This window comes from Schistocerca americana, chromosome 2, assembly GCF_021461395.2.
Source record: "Schistocerca americana isolate TAMUIC-IGC-003095 chromosome 2, iqSchAmer2.1, whole genome shotgun sequence".
Lineage (NCBI taxonomy): Eukaryota > Metazoa > Arthropoda > Insecta > Orthoptera > Acrididae > Schistocerca > Schistocerca americana.
Genome location: NC_060120.1, coordinates 16,223,836 through 16,240,532, shown reverse-complemented (window position 1 = coordinate 16,240,532; position 16,697 = coordinate 16,223,836).

The following is a 16,697-nucleotide window of genomic DNA, read 5'->3' as shown; positions in this document are numbered from 1 at the left end:
TCATTCTTGCACTAGGTTTATCGGGCGTCAGGTAGCTTCAGCAAGATTATCATTAGTCATTCGTTAAACTGCCACTAGTCTGATTTACCATCTTGTGAAGTGAATGCAACTCTTGGCTGTTTATCTCATCGCTCGCGAAAGTGTTTGTTGCTGGACCTTCTCAGACGTCGATTCCTGGAGCACCGTCTGTGACTGGTCCTTGTGTTTTATTATTATTTATTACCATACCTTATAATGCCTACATTAAATGTTATCTATGTCTAGTTAATAGTTCCGGTCGCCTTCTGGAATAAATCTAGCAGTGTAAGGGTTGTGTTACAAGGTTACCATCATCTTGTATCACCCGTTTGGCGGTCAGTTGCTTGTTTCTTTTACTTAACTGTTGTGGATTGGCAGGAGCCAACCCACGGAGTTTGGAGGAAGCCGAAAGGCACGCGTTTAGCTCACGCAGGCTGGCATGAGGTCTGGAACAGGACAAGGATATTAGACTAGAAAAAAGGATGTAACTGGTGTAATACTTAACTTTAATCCATTAATGTTGAACGTAGCTCTTGTCTGTAGCCCGCATCTCGTGGTCGTGCGGTAGTGTTCTCGCTTCCCACGCCCGGGTTCCCGGGTTCGATTCCCGGCGGGGTCAGGGATTTTCTCTGCCTCGTGATGGCTGGGTGTTGTGTGCTGTCTTTAGGTTAGTTAGGTTTAAGTAGTTCTAAGTCCTAGGGGACTGATGACCTCAGATGTTAAGTCCCATAGTGCTCAGAGCCATTTGAACCATTTGATCTTGTCTGCACATTCTTTACAATATCAATAGCAACTGATAATGGCGCCTTGCTAGGTCGTAGCAAATGAAGTAGCTGAAGGCTATGCTAACTATAGTCTCGGCAAATGAGAGCGTATTTTGTCAGTGAACCACCGCTAGCAAAGTCGGCTGTACAACTGGGGCGAGTGCTAGGAAATCTCTCTAGACCTGCCGTGTGGCGGCGCTCGGTCTGCAATCACTGACAGTGGCGACACGCGGGTCCGCCGTATACTAACGGACCACGGCCGATTTAAAGGCTACCACGTAGCAAGTGTTGTGTCTGGCGGTGACGCCACATTAACCTTTGCTTGTATTTGCTGTTTTACAGCAGGTTTATAATTTTTTCTATATTTTTGCCGTTCCTGGCGTGTACGGCCTTCGGTCGTGATTGTGATCATTTGCTTTGAAAAAAAATTCGATATTTGTGTTTTAGCAGTAAACCTTAAGACCATATTTACTGCCATTCCTGGCGTCTGATACTTTCAACTGTGTTTATGGCCACTTACGTTTAATATTTCAATACCGGTAACTTGTAATTGCAGCGAGTTCTTAAACATTCTTAATTTATTTCCATTCTTGGCGTCTAAGGCCTTCAGCCGTGATCACAGTTGCTTTTTTTTTTCTTTTTTGAAACAATATCTGTACCTGTATTTTATGGTGATTTGCTAAATTGTAACGCACTGAAAACACTATTATTTACACAGTTTTTTATTCATTCATTAATAATGTGTGGTATTTTTTATTTGTTTTTGAGTTTGGAATTACTGTTTTAAAAATAAATGTGTGTAATTGCAAAAGGGATCCAACAGTAACTGATTACAGCCCCGTCCACAATCGTAACCGAATCCTGCCTTCCCTTGGCAACCAGGTTTCAGCCATTTCTTTTCATAGCAGAACCCCTTTAATTGTCATCTGCGGCATCCTGACAGCACAGCAGTATTTCGACGATATTCTACGCCCCTTTTTGGTGCCCTTCACGGCAAGCCATCCTGGGCTTATACTACCGCAAGATACGCCCCTCGCACACAGCGAGAGTTTCTTCTTTTTTGTCGTCGTGTTCGCCAAACCATATCTTGGCGAGCAGAGACGCCGGATCTCTCCCCAATTGAGAACGCTTGCAGTATTATTGGCAGGGCCCTCTAAACTGCTCGGAATTCCGACAATCTAAATCGCCGATTGGACAGAATTTGGCACGATATCCCTAAGGAGGACATACAGCAGCTCTGTCAATCAATGCCAAGACGAATAACTGCTTGCATAAAGGCCAGAGGTGCACCAACGCGTTACCGACTTGTCCTATTTCTGAAGCTCTTTTTCTTGAATAAATCATCGGAGTTGTCTATAAACAAACATGTACCGATTTCCGTCCCATCGGCATAATTTCTTCATAGCGCGTTGGTTTTTTTATCGTTTCTTGGTTGTTTATTTGTTTTATTTTGTCTCAGTGTTTAGTATAATAGTAATATAATAGTTATTTACCTCGGTGTTGTGCAGACCAATAAAGGGTCTTACTTTTATGTGAAGTGTACCTGCTGTTAACTGCGTATAGGTTTTTTGTGACTTACGTGGTGTAGCTGTAACGAATTGTGTTCATCAGGGGTAATCTGTCTCATGAGCATAAAGCCGACACCTGCTGAGGAGGTTATAGTAAGTTCAAAATGGTTCAAATGGCTCTAAGCACTGTGGATCTTAACATCTGAGGTCATCAGTCCCCTAGACTTAGAACTACTTAGACCTAACTACCCTAAGGACATCACACACATCCATGCCCGAGGCAGGATTCGAACCTGCGGCCGTACAGCAGCGCGGTTCCGGACTGAAGCGCCTAGAACCGCTCGGCCACAGCGGCCGGCGGTTATAGTAGGCTGTGAGGACGAAGCGTCACGGAAACCTGGCCAAGTGCTCATTTCTGCCCCAAGACACCGTACTGACTCATTCTGTACAGGACAGTCACACATGCTGCTCCTTTCGTCTACGAAATTTTGCAGGCATTTGCAGACGACGAAGTTGTGGTATTGCCCAGAGATCGCAAAGCCACGTCAAAGTCGGCAACTTGAATCATTACCACAGACAGCAACGAGGGCTCCTTGCAATCTTAAATAATCAATGGGAGTCACTCCAGAACACACGCTTCCTTTTAGCATAGCATCACCCCTACGCAGCAAGGGCTAAGCTCCAGTTTGTGACCTCATCTGAAGGAGTCAACATCTTAGTGTAGACCAATGACTTGTTGAAGTTTCTAATACACTTCATGAAAGTTTGAACATTATACCGGGTGGTTATAATTAAACTTTCCCTATTTAACACGTTATAACAAAAACTAATTACCCTGCAAGTACCAAACTTGGTAGCATTAATGTCAACGACATGGGGAAGAGATAATGCAGAATCAATTCAATTGAAACACTTTTAATGTGCTCCTACGGTACTACATACCTGTACCACTTCTACTACAAAAGCGGCTCAATATGGCGCCCATCAATGTCCAGAAGAGTCTGAAAGCGCAGGATTGCATTCTGGACAGCAGAACGAAGCATGTCCGTTGGTATGCTGGCTACCCCTCTTGATATGCCGCGCTTCAGATCAGCACATGTGTGAATATCCGCCTAGTAAACCCTGTCCTTCAAATAGCCGCACAACCAGAAGTCACAGGGAGTGAGATCAGGTGATTGTGCCGGCCAAGCATTTGGAAACGATCGGCTGATAATTCGTTCGTTTCCAAATGTGTTTCGGAGAAGCGAGTGAACTTCACGAGCGATGTACGGTGCGGCCCCATCTTGCGTGAAAGCTGTTGAGTTCAATGCGCCTCTCTCCTGCAGGGCGAGTATGATATGCTGCTGAAGCATATCGCGGTAACGCTGGCCAGTCACACTGCACATCTTTGGCCCTTGCACGCCAACCTGTTCAGAAAAGAATAGGCCAATGATGAAAGTAGCCGTGAAGCCACACGGTACGGCGACACATTCACCGTACAGAGGAACTTCAAAAAATGTTCAAATGTATGTTCTAAGGGACAAAACTGCTGAGGTCATCTGCCCCTACACACTACTTAAGCTAACTTATGCTAACAACAACATACACACACATTCCCGAGGGAGGACTCGACGCCATCCGTGACATGGCGGAAGGAACTTCACGCACAGTGACTGGAGATAAAAGATTCCAACCCTCGCAATTCCGTGTGTTCGCCTCACCCGTCAGAGAGAAATGAACTTCGTCTGCCCATAGGAGAAAGTGAAGTGCGTCGTTGGGCGTCCTGTGCGGCAAGCTACTGTATGATATGGATCTTGTACGTATACCACTTGAGAATGGTCCGAAGCGCCTTCCGTACAGTGGACCACGGGGTGTACAACTGTCGCGACACAGCACGCGTACAGCCTGACGATCGGAAACTGCACGCAGCGTTGCCTGCCACAGCAAGAGCGATTTCATCAACCACCTTTGGTGCAACCGGCTGTCGGCCTCTTCCCACATCGACGCCCAGTTCTCCAGTTGATTCGAACTTCTTCATCATGTTCCATAGAGCAAGTGGAGAAACAGGTCCCTTCCGTAATTCTTCCAGCCGGCGATATTCTCGAGTGCAGCCGCGGCATTACTGTAGTTTTGATGGTTGAGTTCCACCAATAATGCGCTGCTCCTTTTGTCCAAGCTTCTTCCCTATCTTTCTCGTAATCCGCCACATGACACCCAACAGACATAATCAGTCCTACAACCTCAACAAGTGCACTGCGACTGGTTAGGTGTGTGAGACTATGAATCACGATGACTGATCACAGTACCTGGTACCCATAGTTGGAAGTTGACGGTGGCGCTGTGACGCATGAAAGTCATGCACACCATACTCTGGACATTAATACTACCAAGTTTGGTACTAGTACGGTATTTAGTTTCCGCATTATAACGTGTTAAACGGTGAAAGTTTAATTATAATCACTCAGTACTTCCAGAGAACAGATTGTTAATTTGTGCATCAAGTGATGCTTTGTTAGTCAGTGACAACTTAGATTATCAAGCAATGCTGTGGCAAAGAACTGTGTCAAACTTAGGTAAATACACTCCTGGAAATTGAAATAAGAACACCGTGAATTCATTGTCCCAGGAAGGGGAAACTTTATTGACACATTCCTGGGGTCAGATACATCACATGATCACACTGACAGAACCACAGGCACATAGACACAGGCAACAGAGCATGCACAATGTCGGCACTAGTACAGTGTATATCCACCTTTCGCAGCAATGCAGGCTGCTATTCTCCCATGGGGACGATTGTAGAGATGCTGGATGTAGTCCTGTGGAACGGCTTGCCATGCCATTTCCACCTGGCGCCTCAGTTGGACCAGCGTTCGTGCTGGACGTGCAGACCGCGTGAGACGACGCTTCATCCAGTCCCAAACATGCTCAATGGGGGACAGATCCGGAGATCTTGCTGGCCAGGGTAGTTGACTTACACCTTCTAGAGCACGTTGGGTGGCACGGGATACATGCGGACGTGCATTGTCCTGTTGGAACAGCAAGTTCCCTTGCCGGTCTAGGAATGGTAGAACGATGGGTTCGATGACGGTTTGGATGTACCGTGCACTATTCAGTGTCCCCTCGACGATCACCAGTGGTGTACGGCCAGTGTAGGAGATCGCTCCCCACACCATGATGCCGGGTGTTGGCCCTGTGTGCCTCGGTCGTATGCAGTCCTGATTGTGGCGCTCACCTGCACGGCGCCAAACACGCATACGACCATCATTGGCACCAAGGCAGAAGCGACTCTCATCGCTGAAGACGACACGTCTCCATTCGTCCCTCCATTCACGCCTGTCGCGACACCACTGGAGGCGGGCTGCACGATGTTGGGGCGTGAGCGGAAGACGGCCTAACGGTGTGCGGGACCGTAGCCCAGCTTCATGGAGACGGTTGCGAATGGTCCTCGCCGATACCCCAGGAGCAACAGTGTCCCTAATTTGCTGGGAAGTGGCGGTGCGGTCCCCTACGGCACTGCGTAGGATCCTACGGTCTTGGCGTGCATCCGTGCGACGCTGCGGTCCGGTCCCAGGTCGACGGGCACGTGCACCTTCCGCCGACCACTGGCGACAACATCGATGTACTGTGGAGACCTCACGCCCCACGTGTTGAGCAATTCGGCGGTACGTCCACCCGGCCTCCCGCATGCCCACTATATGCCCTCGCTCAAAGTCCGTCAACTGCACATACGGTTCACGTCCACGCTGTCGCGGCATGCTAGCAGTGTTAAAGACTGCGATGGAGCTCCGTATGCCACGGCAAACTGGCTGACACTGACGGCGGCGGTGCACAAATGCTGCGCAGCTAGCGCCATTCGACGGCCAACGCCGCGGTTCCTGGTGTGTCCGCTGTGCCGTGCGTGTGATCATTGCTTGTACAGCCCTCTCGCAGTGTCCGGAGCAAGTATGGTGGGTCTGACACACCGGTGTCAATGTGTTCTTTTTTCCAATTCCAGGAGTGTATTTTGAGGCGTAGCGCCTTCGCATCGCTCCTGTCACTTGTTAGGACGATATCGTTATAGGCATGAATCATCGACAGATGTCACCAGCTGACATGGACCTGAGTTACAGAGCTGCACGTAGTTGTGCTAGTAGGCGGCAGAGGTCAGCAGTTGACGAACAGTGCTAGCAGTCGTAGTCAAAACAATGTTGTAAAGTTATGTTTGATTAGTATTTAATGTATTTGCCTAATTATAATTGTTTTATATGTGTAGTAATTGGCAGTGTAAGTGTTGTATGAGTGAAGAAGAAGTAAATGAATATTTGTTTATTGACGAAGTACCAGTTAAACTATACACGGGATTTACTATAAGTAAATGTGCAGTCAGTTTTTGGTACTAATAAATCGTGAGTTGAACACAAATTAACCAGTAATTTCAGAAGGAGTAATTTTATGTTTTATACTTTTCTAAATTTATTTATTTAGCAATTGCCACAGAAAGAAATGTTTTACTATGATTGGTCATTGAAGTAAAGTGCGGGTTAGCATGGGATAATACTGCAACCTGATTTGCTGTTTGTGATATCAGCCAATCAGAAAAATGCAGGCTCGCGCCAATCTATGCTGGGAACAAAGCCTTTGGTGTGATCTAGGTCGGTCGGCGCAGAGGGTTCGAACTAGTAACATCTCAGTGAAAGCAGCTCCGACGAAAGTACTGTAAAATCGCGGAAAAATGCTAATTACGAGTTCTCGAAGCAGTACAAAGTGTATTTAAGTGAACGGTATAGTGGAAATCGTGTGGAATTTCGGACGAAATATCAAAATTATTGCTTTTGACTGCTAGTTAAAACCGCGTGGCGTGTTGTGCGATCTAAGACTGGAACAGGTATTACGTGTAGAGCAGAGTGCACAACATTTGAGCGAGCATTTTCATAACTAAACGATCCAGTGAACTCTATTAACTTTGGTAACGGGTGTAAATACCATAAACTAGCTAAGTGTGTGATTGTGGTGTGCGTGTGAACTTCACATTGTGTTGCCACTTAGTACGGACTTGGCAGTACTAACTGTGATCTTTATCTTAAAAATACACCTGAAAATTTACATTGCCAAGTTAAAACTTTTATTTCAGTAGCTAGCCACATCCCGTTTACTGGACAATTCTATGTATGTTCCGACCTGCAATAAACAGTAGTGGTCTAGTATTTTCTACTACAGCTTTTAGCTAGACAAATGAACATTGCTGGACACTGGCAGGACGGTAAAAAGTAGCGTGCCGCGCCGCCATTTCATTCATTTATGTAAGAAAGTGAACTAATAGTTCACGTATTCTAGTTTGACGAGCCTTCTCCCGGAGCAATTAAAGGATCTACATTTATGACAGGACAAATGTAATTTCGTCTGGTGACAACAGAGGTGACTATAGAATTAGTGAGTTTCCGCAGCAGTGAAACTGCAGACTTGTACAACTGGAGTCTGCCTAGTCATCAGCAGTCTGAAACATTACGTCGCACCGAAATGTGAACTTTCAGTGAAAGATAAAGGCTGTTACAAAGTTTCATGACTGTAGCTTGATTTTTTTCTAGGTGATAATTGAGAGTTTATGACTGCCCATCGTAAAGACGTATGGTTCTGAGGTCGCCATTTTTAACTCGTTGAGTGGCCGCTCGAGCGGCGGTCTTCGGCAGGCCCCCGGGTCGGCGGCACATTAGTGGGCCGCGGGCTGCGTGCTCCGGGCGCGGGCCACTATTTATCACGGCCCATTCAGCCCGAGGCGGGCCGACACCCCTAATCCTCTGGCAGCCTTGTAGCGACACCGCTTCTAAGAAGTCCGCGCGCCCAAGACAAATGGTCACCCGTATCGGCCCGCAGGCCTGCTTAGTGATTGATCGCACCGCGCGCGCTCTTAAAATATGACATTCGCGCCGCGCGCCCTGAGCGGAAGAGGAAATCCATTAATCCGCCAGGCGCGCGCTGGGAGCTTTCCAGCGGCCCTGGCCGGCATTAGATGCGCCGTAGTAGCATTCTGGCGCTGTGAGACGGCGAAAAATACGTATCCGACGCGGAAATAAACAGAGGCGCTCTCCCGGCGTTTGTCTTTCGCGTCTCGCGGCGTCCCTTTCCATCCGCGTACACACCTGTACGTAATAATGCAAAGTAACCTAGTGAACAGTGTCAGGGAAAGTTCGCTAGACGCTCGCAAGGAAATAATTTACGGGCGGCATTCGAACAGAGCGTAAACAAAACTTTAAATCTCGGCGGGGAAATTTATGTGGCTCGTATGGGAAGACTGTGGATGAAATCTATGTAGAGTTACAAAGTATCGCAGTCTCCAAGACATCAGATAAAACAAAACAAATAGCTACAGCGGAATTCTCATACGTGAAATGTAAGAAAAGATCTATTGAAAATAAAACGATCAAGGTGCAACCTACGGGGAGTTTATCGTAAAATTATCGATATATTGTAAAATATCTATTGGTAGTCGTAGTCGACCTTGGGTTGCTATCTGACTTAAGTTGGATCTGTTTAAACGCGTGGTTATGCCCCCAGTATCATTTGCATCGAAATTAGCATTACACTCTAATTATTAAACAAAAATATGGTGATTGCTAGCTACGAAATCAATAATGCGGTGATTAGCATATGATACCAAATTAAGATTTATTCAGAATGGGATAAGCAATATTTCTAGCATAACATGACAATCCAATACAGTCGCTAACCTAAGTAGCCTGTTATTTCCACCTTGCATCCTCTTTTCCTAACTACTTAAGTCAACACTGAACCCACAAGTGACTCTATTTTTGCTCTACCTGAACGGACACAGACTCAGAGAGCGCCAGTCAAAGAGCTTGCGGAATACGAACGCATTTATAATTACAGTGCCCTACTTTAGCTGATGATTGCTAATATCACCGTAATTCTCCGTGATGATTACGACGGTCGGCCCAGCCAACGTCGTGATGCCGTCTTTCCCGTGAGCGAGCTTGGCTTTAATCTCCAACGTGGACGTGGTTTGCGCCCGTATACTCCTGTACGTAAGTGTTCAATTGCGGAGTACGTCACTAGTCAATACTCAAGCTACTTGCACATATGCCAAGAGTAGTTGGTCGCCTCAAGTGCGCGGCAGCAAAGGTACACTTCAGATTGCATATGAACACCACAAGTTAGTACAAATCTGTTTCTCTCCGCAGAGGCACAGATAATGCTACGTGTATGGTGTCGTATGCTCTACACTATTCAGACTTGGAGAGTAACCACTGGACTCAATGCCGGTAACTTCTCCAACCTACTTCTCTCCACGCTCTGCAAGCAGGGCAGCCAGACACCACGACTGCTCTCCTCCACAGTCGACCCCAGAATCCTCCTTCACAGTTTTTGCAAACCTGGCCGTTCTTCACCGCATGGATCCGTGCGCGTTGGTAGCCAATCACGACATAGACCACCATATACCCGTGCGCGTTTGTACCCATCAACGACACCGAATTCTCGCGCGGTTACTGTTGCCGCCAACTTTTAAGATGTATCTCTACGCTGTCTGCGCCAATCCCGTCACAGTCTTCCGCAAATTTTCCACTGTGGCGCGAAATAGTCTTTTTCGCATACAGCTCCTTCTCACTCCTTGTTGTGATGGCCCAGCCTCTCCCAACGCCTTTGGTGGTCTGAAGTGCCACCCGACAAAGGGGTCCGGTGGCGGCCATCCCGTTAGTTTGATATGACATAAACACCTTCCCTAGGGGTTCCGGCCGTGATCCAGCCTCTGCGGCCATTTCGTTAGTTTGACATGACACACACAACTTCCTTTCCTGTGTTCATTCTCTCCTACCGGTGGGCCAATTATTTTTCGGTGTATTAGTACTGCTAATAATTCCAATCCCAAAGAAAGCAGGTGTTGACAGATGTGAAAATTACCGAACTATCAGTTTAATAAGTCACTGCTGCAAAATACTAACACGAATTCTTTACAGACGAATGGAAAAGCTAGTAGAATCCGACCTCGGGGAAGATCAGTTTGGATTCCGTGGAAATACTGGAACAGGTGTGCCAATACTGACCTTACGACTTATCTTAGAAGAAAGATTAAGGAAAGGCAAACCTACATTTCTAGCATTTGTAGACTTAGAGAAAGCTTTTGACAATGTTGACTGAAATACTCTCTTTCAAATTCTAAAGGTGGCAGGGGTAAAATACAGGGAGTGAAAGGCTATTTACAATTTGTACAGATACCTGATAGCAGTTATAAGAGTCGAGGGGCATGAAAAGGAAGCAGTGGTTGGGTATGGAGTGAGACAGGGTTGTAGTCTCTCCCCGATGTTATTCAATCTGTATACTGAGCAAGCAGTAAAGGAAACAAAAGAAAAATTCGGATTAGGTATTAAAATCCATGGAGAAGGAATAAAAACTTTGAAGTTCGCCGATGGCAATGTAATTCTGTTAGTGACAGCAAAGGACTTGGAAGAGCAGTTGAACAGAATGGACAGTGTCTTGAAAGGAGGATATAAGATGAACATCAACAAAAGCAAAACGAGGATAATGGAATGTAGTCGAATTAAGTCGGGAGATGCTGAGGGAATTAGATTAGGAAATGAGACACTTAAAGTAGTAAAGGAGTTTTGCTATTTGGGGAGCAAAATAACTGATGATGGTCGAAGTAGAGAAGATATAAAATGTAGACTGGCAATGGCAAGGAAAGCGTTTCTGAAGAAGAGAAATTGGTTAACATCGAGTCTAGATTTAAGTGTCAGGAAGTCCTTTCTGAAAGTATTTGTATGGAGTGTAGCCATGTATGGAAGTGAAACATGGACGATAAATAGTTTCGGCAAAAAGAGAATAGATGGTTTCGAAATGTGGTGCTACAGAAGAATGCTGAAGATAGATAGGTAGATCACATAACTAATGAGGAGGTATTGAATAGGATTGGGGAAAAGAGAAGTTTGTGGCACAACTTGACTAGAAGAAGGGATCGGTTGGTAGGACATGTTCTGAGGCATCAAGGGATCACCAATTTAGTACTGGAGGACAGCGTGGAGGGTAAAATCGTAGAGGGAGACCGAGAGATGAATACACTAAGCAGATTCAGAAGGATGTAGGTTGCAGTAGGTACCGGGAGATGAAGAAACTTGCACAGGATAGGGTAGCATGGAGAGCTGCATCAAACCAGTCTCAGGACTGAAGACCACAACAACAACAGTACTGATTTAGGATCATGTAAGTTGCAAAATCTGCTACCTTACAAAGGTGATGTCAGGAGTGACTTGGTCAGTAATGCACGCATTTCTTGAATCAAGATGCGATTACGAAAGCTGTTGATCAGAAAGAATACTACACGTCCGGCAGAAGTCCATCGTAAAATTGGTACTTCCGATATTTTCTGAAAGGTTCAGGATTTTTAGACACAGTTTCCGAAAAGTAGTAGTTTACTATAACGTTTACCTACATTATTTTCTTGACTACCAGTAACAACTTATAGAATTGACAGTCTCTAAAATAAATGAATAAATAAATAAAAAAAACAGGTTGGTCTATCTTCCTACCTTTCAACGGCAACAATGAACGCCGTTATTCGATGTTTACATTCGAGCTGCGGCCCGACAGGTTTCTTCACATTAGCCGTGTAAAGATCCTTTTTATACTTTCACAAGTGTCTTTTTTAAATCTATAAAGCGACGTCAACAAATATAAAGAGCCACTTAAGAATACTATCTAAAATGTTAAAATAGATTCAACCATAGAAGCTCCCGTTTTGAGTCTTACATTCTTCTATACTATTCAAAAACTGTTCAAAAGTTTTGCACGACTTGAATACCTGCGAATGTGTGTGGGATTAAATTCAAGGGGAATACAGAATAAAACAACAGTCCTTACGAGAGAAAGAAAGCAACTGTTCTGTGAAATAACAATAAAACAGTACCCAAAGCAAAGGCAGTCTGTTGATAATGGGAAAAAATCTGTGGAATCAAAATATGCTGCTGTGTAATATAGCTCCACACTGCACATTAAAAATTTGCTAATTTCAAAAATTGTAAGTTCTGATTTGGTTGGATAGTTCACAAGCAGGTCGAGACATTGGTGATCAAGTATGTGCAACTCTTCGACCTCGGGGTTCCTCATGCTGATTGTGTAAGAAACGTTACTGCGATTATGCAACGCACGTTTCAACTGATACCCAGCATACTCAATGGGGAAGGTGTCAGCAGATATAATAGTCCACAACGTGCGATCAGTTGTTTCCATTAGGGTGGGCGCAATAAGTTTGCGATTTATCATCTTGAAAGATGCACCCAATGTCGCATTGTTACTGAACCGTGATTGTCACGGCACCGTTCAGCTTGAATTTCCCGGTAGCGCTACAGAGCGAGGCAACGCGGTGACGTACCAGGTCCTGCTATCCACGCCTCGGCCGTAGTGGAGGAGTACACGCAACCCGTGAGCCTTCTTCCGGGGCAGTTCATTTGGACAGCAACCAGCAGGTGTGTTACACCGGGCGTGATGGAGTTGGTGCGAGCGACATTGACACATTCAATTCCGCATACTTTGATGCTCCGGGTAAGTGGCCATGGAACATTACTGGTTTCCTCCCATAGCAGTTATACGAATTTCTGTCGGTTGTTGATCGAAGTAATCTGATTAATTCTGTCAGCTTCGTTGTGTCACTATAGCCACCAACTGCAGTGAAGCCTGAAATAACGGTCCCTTTCCTTAATGCGCTGTTGGTGGAATACTGCTCATTTGAATCAGCCCGTTGCCCTTGCCAAACGCCGGTGGTGGTGGCTGTGTGGGATCTATTAAACATTTACCTGTAGTTCAGAGATTCCCTCTGATACAGACCCACCGTTAAGGAACATTATATTATGGCTCTGAGCACTATGGGACTTAACTTCTGAGGTCATCAGTCCCCTAGAGCTTAGAACTACTTAAACCTAACTAACCTAAGAATATCACACACATCCATGCCCGAGGCAGGATTCGAACCTGCGACCGTAGCGGTCGTGTGGTTCCAGACTGTAGCGCGTAGATCCGCTCGACCACTCCGGGCGGCACATTATATTAATCTGTACGCAACGGATTCCTACAATGCTAATTAAAAAAATTTTGCCCCCTTGTGAATCTTAAGTTGGCACTCCAGCATAAATCAATATATATCATTTGAAATATTCCACAAATAAATTTATATCTGCGTACTGTAACCTCCCCCTCACTTATCGACCTTAATGACAGTGAAAAATTAAACCGCGTGTACCTAATGGAAATTTGGGAGAAGTAATTGTCACCGAAGTTAATGTGTCGGTAAAAGGGAGGAAAGGGTTACATCTAAATGAAAGGAAAAATGCCAATGAAACTGGTGGAAATTAATTTTGAAAAGGGGTAAAGCTAATAAAGAAAGTAAATGTGCGGCCGTTATGTTAACAATTAACTAGCGGTAATTAGATATTTGAGATTTGGGGGAAACTACGGTCGCCAGTCCTATGGACAATTACTATAGTAACTGAAAAAGAAAGGTTATTACACATATAATTAGCACTAGAAGCGTGGCAACTGAAGGTTGACACGTGTAGTGTGAAAACTGAAAGTTTGTCAGAAGTAATAAATTTCGCCACACTCTGACTTAATTTAGCAAAAGAATTAATAAAACCGGAAAATCGAAAGTTAATTTAGTGACTGAAGTTAATAGTGAGTTTTCTCTCTGAAGCACATCGAAATTCAGTAAAATACGGTAAGTCTTGGACTACCTCAACAATCATTTCAAAAGCTATTTGAATCTACGCAATTTAGATATAAGAGATTTAACTTTGAACTTGAATTAAATGATTCTGAACAATTAACAATAGTAAAATTTAGTACGTACCAAGCTGAGCTGCAGTCACAGGTAAGCTAAAATATGCTAACAAAACTTGCACTCTTAATTTGTGCTTGTGTAATCTAAATATTGTAGCCAGCTATGCTGGCGTTTCAATTTCAACGACACTCGGGTTCATTACGGAAAAGGAAGGGACCCTGCTTGGTAATGCAATTGGGACAATGAGCAACAAAGGTTCATGCTAAGTTGCTGTAATTTTGTAATGCAACAATTTTAAAAGTTTGAAAAGCTGAGGTCTGCCATACAGTTCTAAAACTTTACGTGCTTCCAGTCTTCCTTGTTGGTTGATTGAAGGTTTGAAGCCGTCGATCGAGGAGGTGGCGACAGTCACTCATTGTCGGCCGTCGCTGTTGCAGAAGCTGGATGTTGGCGCGCCTTCTTCTCGACACGGTCACCAGACGAAACGGGCTCTTGATGTGCGCCAGCTAATGCTTCCCGTCCGCGACACCATGTCAGAAACTATCATAGCAAGTCGAGCGCAATTACATGCTGCCAAACCTCGAAAGCGCGGCAACTCGCGGGAGCTTCACACAACACACCTGCTCCACTGCACCACTCCAGCGAGACTCCTTTCTGCTCGGCCCGCGCTCCACTCGGCAGAGTTAACACTACCAAAGATCCTAAACACTTTCGTTCTCCACACGACCTATCGATGTATTCGTTCGATAGCATAGTTTTCCCTAGGCCAGACCTAGCGTATAAATAGAAATAATATTCACAAAACAAATCAATTATACATCGACATAAATGCATATATATACAAGTAATAAAACAATTACAATATACAAAGAAACAGAAATGTTATATCTTCAGGTAACAAAATAAGGAAAAAAATTTGCAGTGCAATAGATGGAAATAGGAGGATCTGCATTTCCGGCGTTACACGTGCCCCACATTGTCTGAGGGTGTTCGTGTAACCTAAACAGACTCAGAAAATCTCCCAAAAAGAAACAGTGGAAATGCATATGCTCAAAACATCAACAAAATTTAGCATTCGTCTAATTAAGCATAAATCAATTTTTGGACCATAATAATTGAGTGAGGACACTCCTAATCTTATTCCACTCTGTCATCTTGCACAAAATAAAACAGGTTGACAACATATTAAAATTCATAGAAAACTTAGAAAATGATTTAGCTATTCTAAAATCATCAAACTTCCTAACAGCGTCAAGAAGTGGAATACTATTTACAAAATTAATCATACATGGTCATAGAAACAGGTAGATCAAAATACGCAAATTAATAATTAATTACATAGAATACACATTTTATATAACCTTTTCATAATTAATACTCTCGCCAGGAGAGTCCACTTAACGCTAAACAAGAAAATAATATACAGCAGATCGACAAAAACATAAATATTGACACCAGAATTCTTTCACATTAGCTGTCCGGGAAGAAAAACAACTCCACCTTCCGTACCCGCAAGTACAAAGAATGCCGACAGCGGCACAAGAGCCGACAGCGACTCCGCCTCGCCAGTATTGTTGCGCCCGCCTATGCGGCACGCTTGATCTCACTCGCCCTTGTAACGGCATTTCCAGAACGTCCGTTTCACTGAATTCTTTCGGAAAAACTCACTCCCGAGTAATCTCAAGGAGTCCATTAACACTATCACAGTGGATAACTCAACACTGTCCATCATCACACGCATGTACTAGCCTGAAACTTAAAACAGCGTCTAAGTACATCGGCAATGATTATTAAATCACATATTTATGAAATCTTACAGCTAGTTACAAAATCATATTTACATTCCTTAATCTACAGTGACTCAGCTGAAAACTTAAACTAGCAGCTTGGATTTTTCAAATGATTATTAATCAATTCCTCTTAAATCATCCAGTCAAAATTAATTACTTAACAATTACAACTTTTTTAATGTCCTCTTGGTCAGGCAAAAGCATCGCAACATGGCACATCCTTAAATCTTACACTCTATATTTACATACTGTACAAATTACCCTTTCTGCGGTATTAATCAATCCTTGGTTGGTACAATTTCAGGTCTACAATGTTTCGTATACCTAATAATTTTCCAGAGCTTGGACACTTTAAGCAATAAGCATTTGTGTGAGGTATACCAATGACTTTATATCGTCCATTATAAACAAACTTAAATTTAGAGATTTCATTGTCTATCTCGCTCGATTTCTCATGAGCTTTTACAAGTACTAAGTCTCCGATTGCAAACTTAGCAAAACACGCTTTAGCGTCATGACGATGTATGCGAGCATCTGCTTTTAGCTTCATTATTTCTCGCAAACGATCTGTTTTCACACCAATATTCGGTTTGTCTGGAAACACACTCTTATTCCTCATTATTACTTCATACAGGCCTCGTCTTTGTTCGTGTGTTACGTCTGACACACCGTCTACAATACTTTCCAATTCACTTTCTACACCATTGTCAATGCCGAGATTCCTCACGTCACAGTACTTCAAATTCATACCTACGTCAATGGCATCCGGCCAGTTAACAATGTGTATAGGCTGGTATAGCCTATGCACACCATCTCCTGCCTCGTCAAAACTAACTACTATTGTTTTATTTTGTGACGCACATGTCAAAGTTTTGCT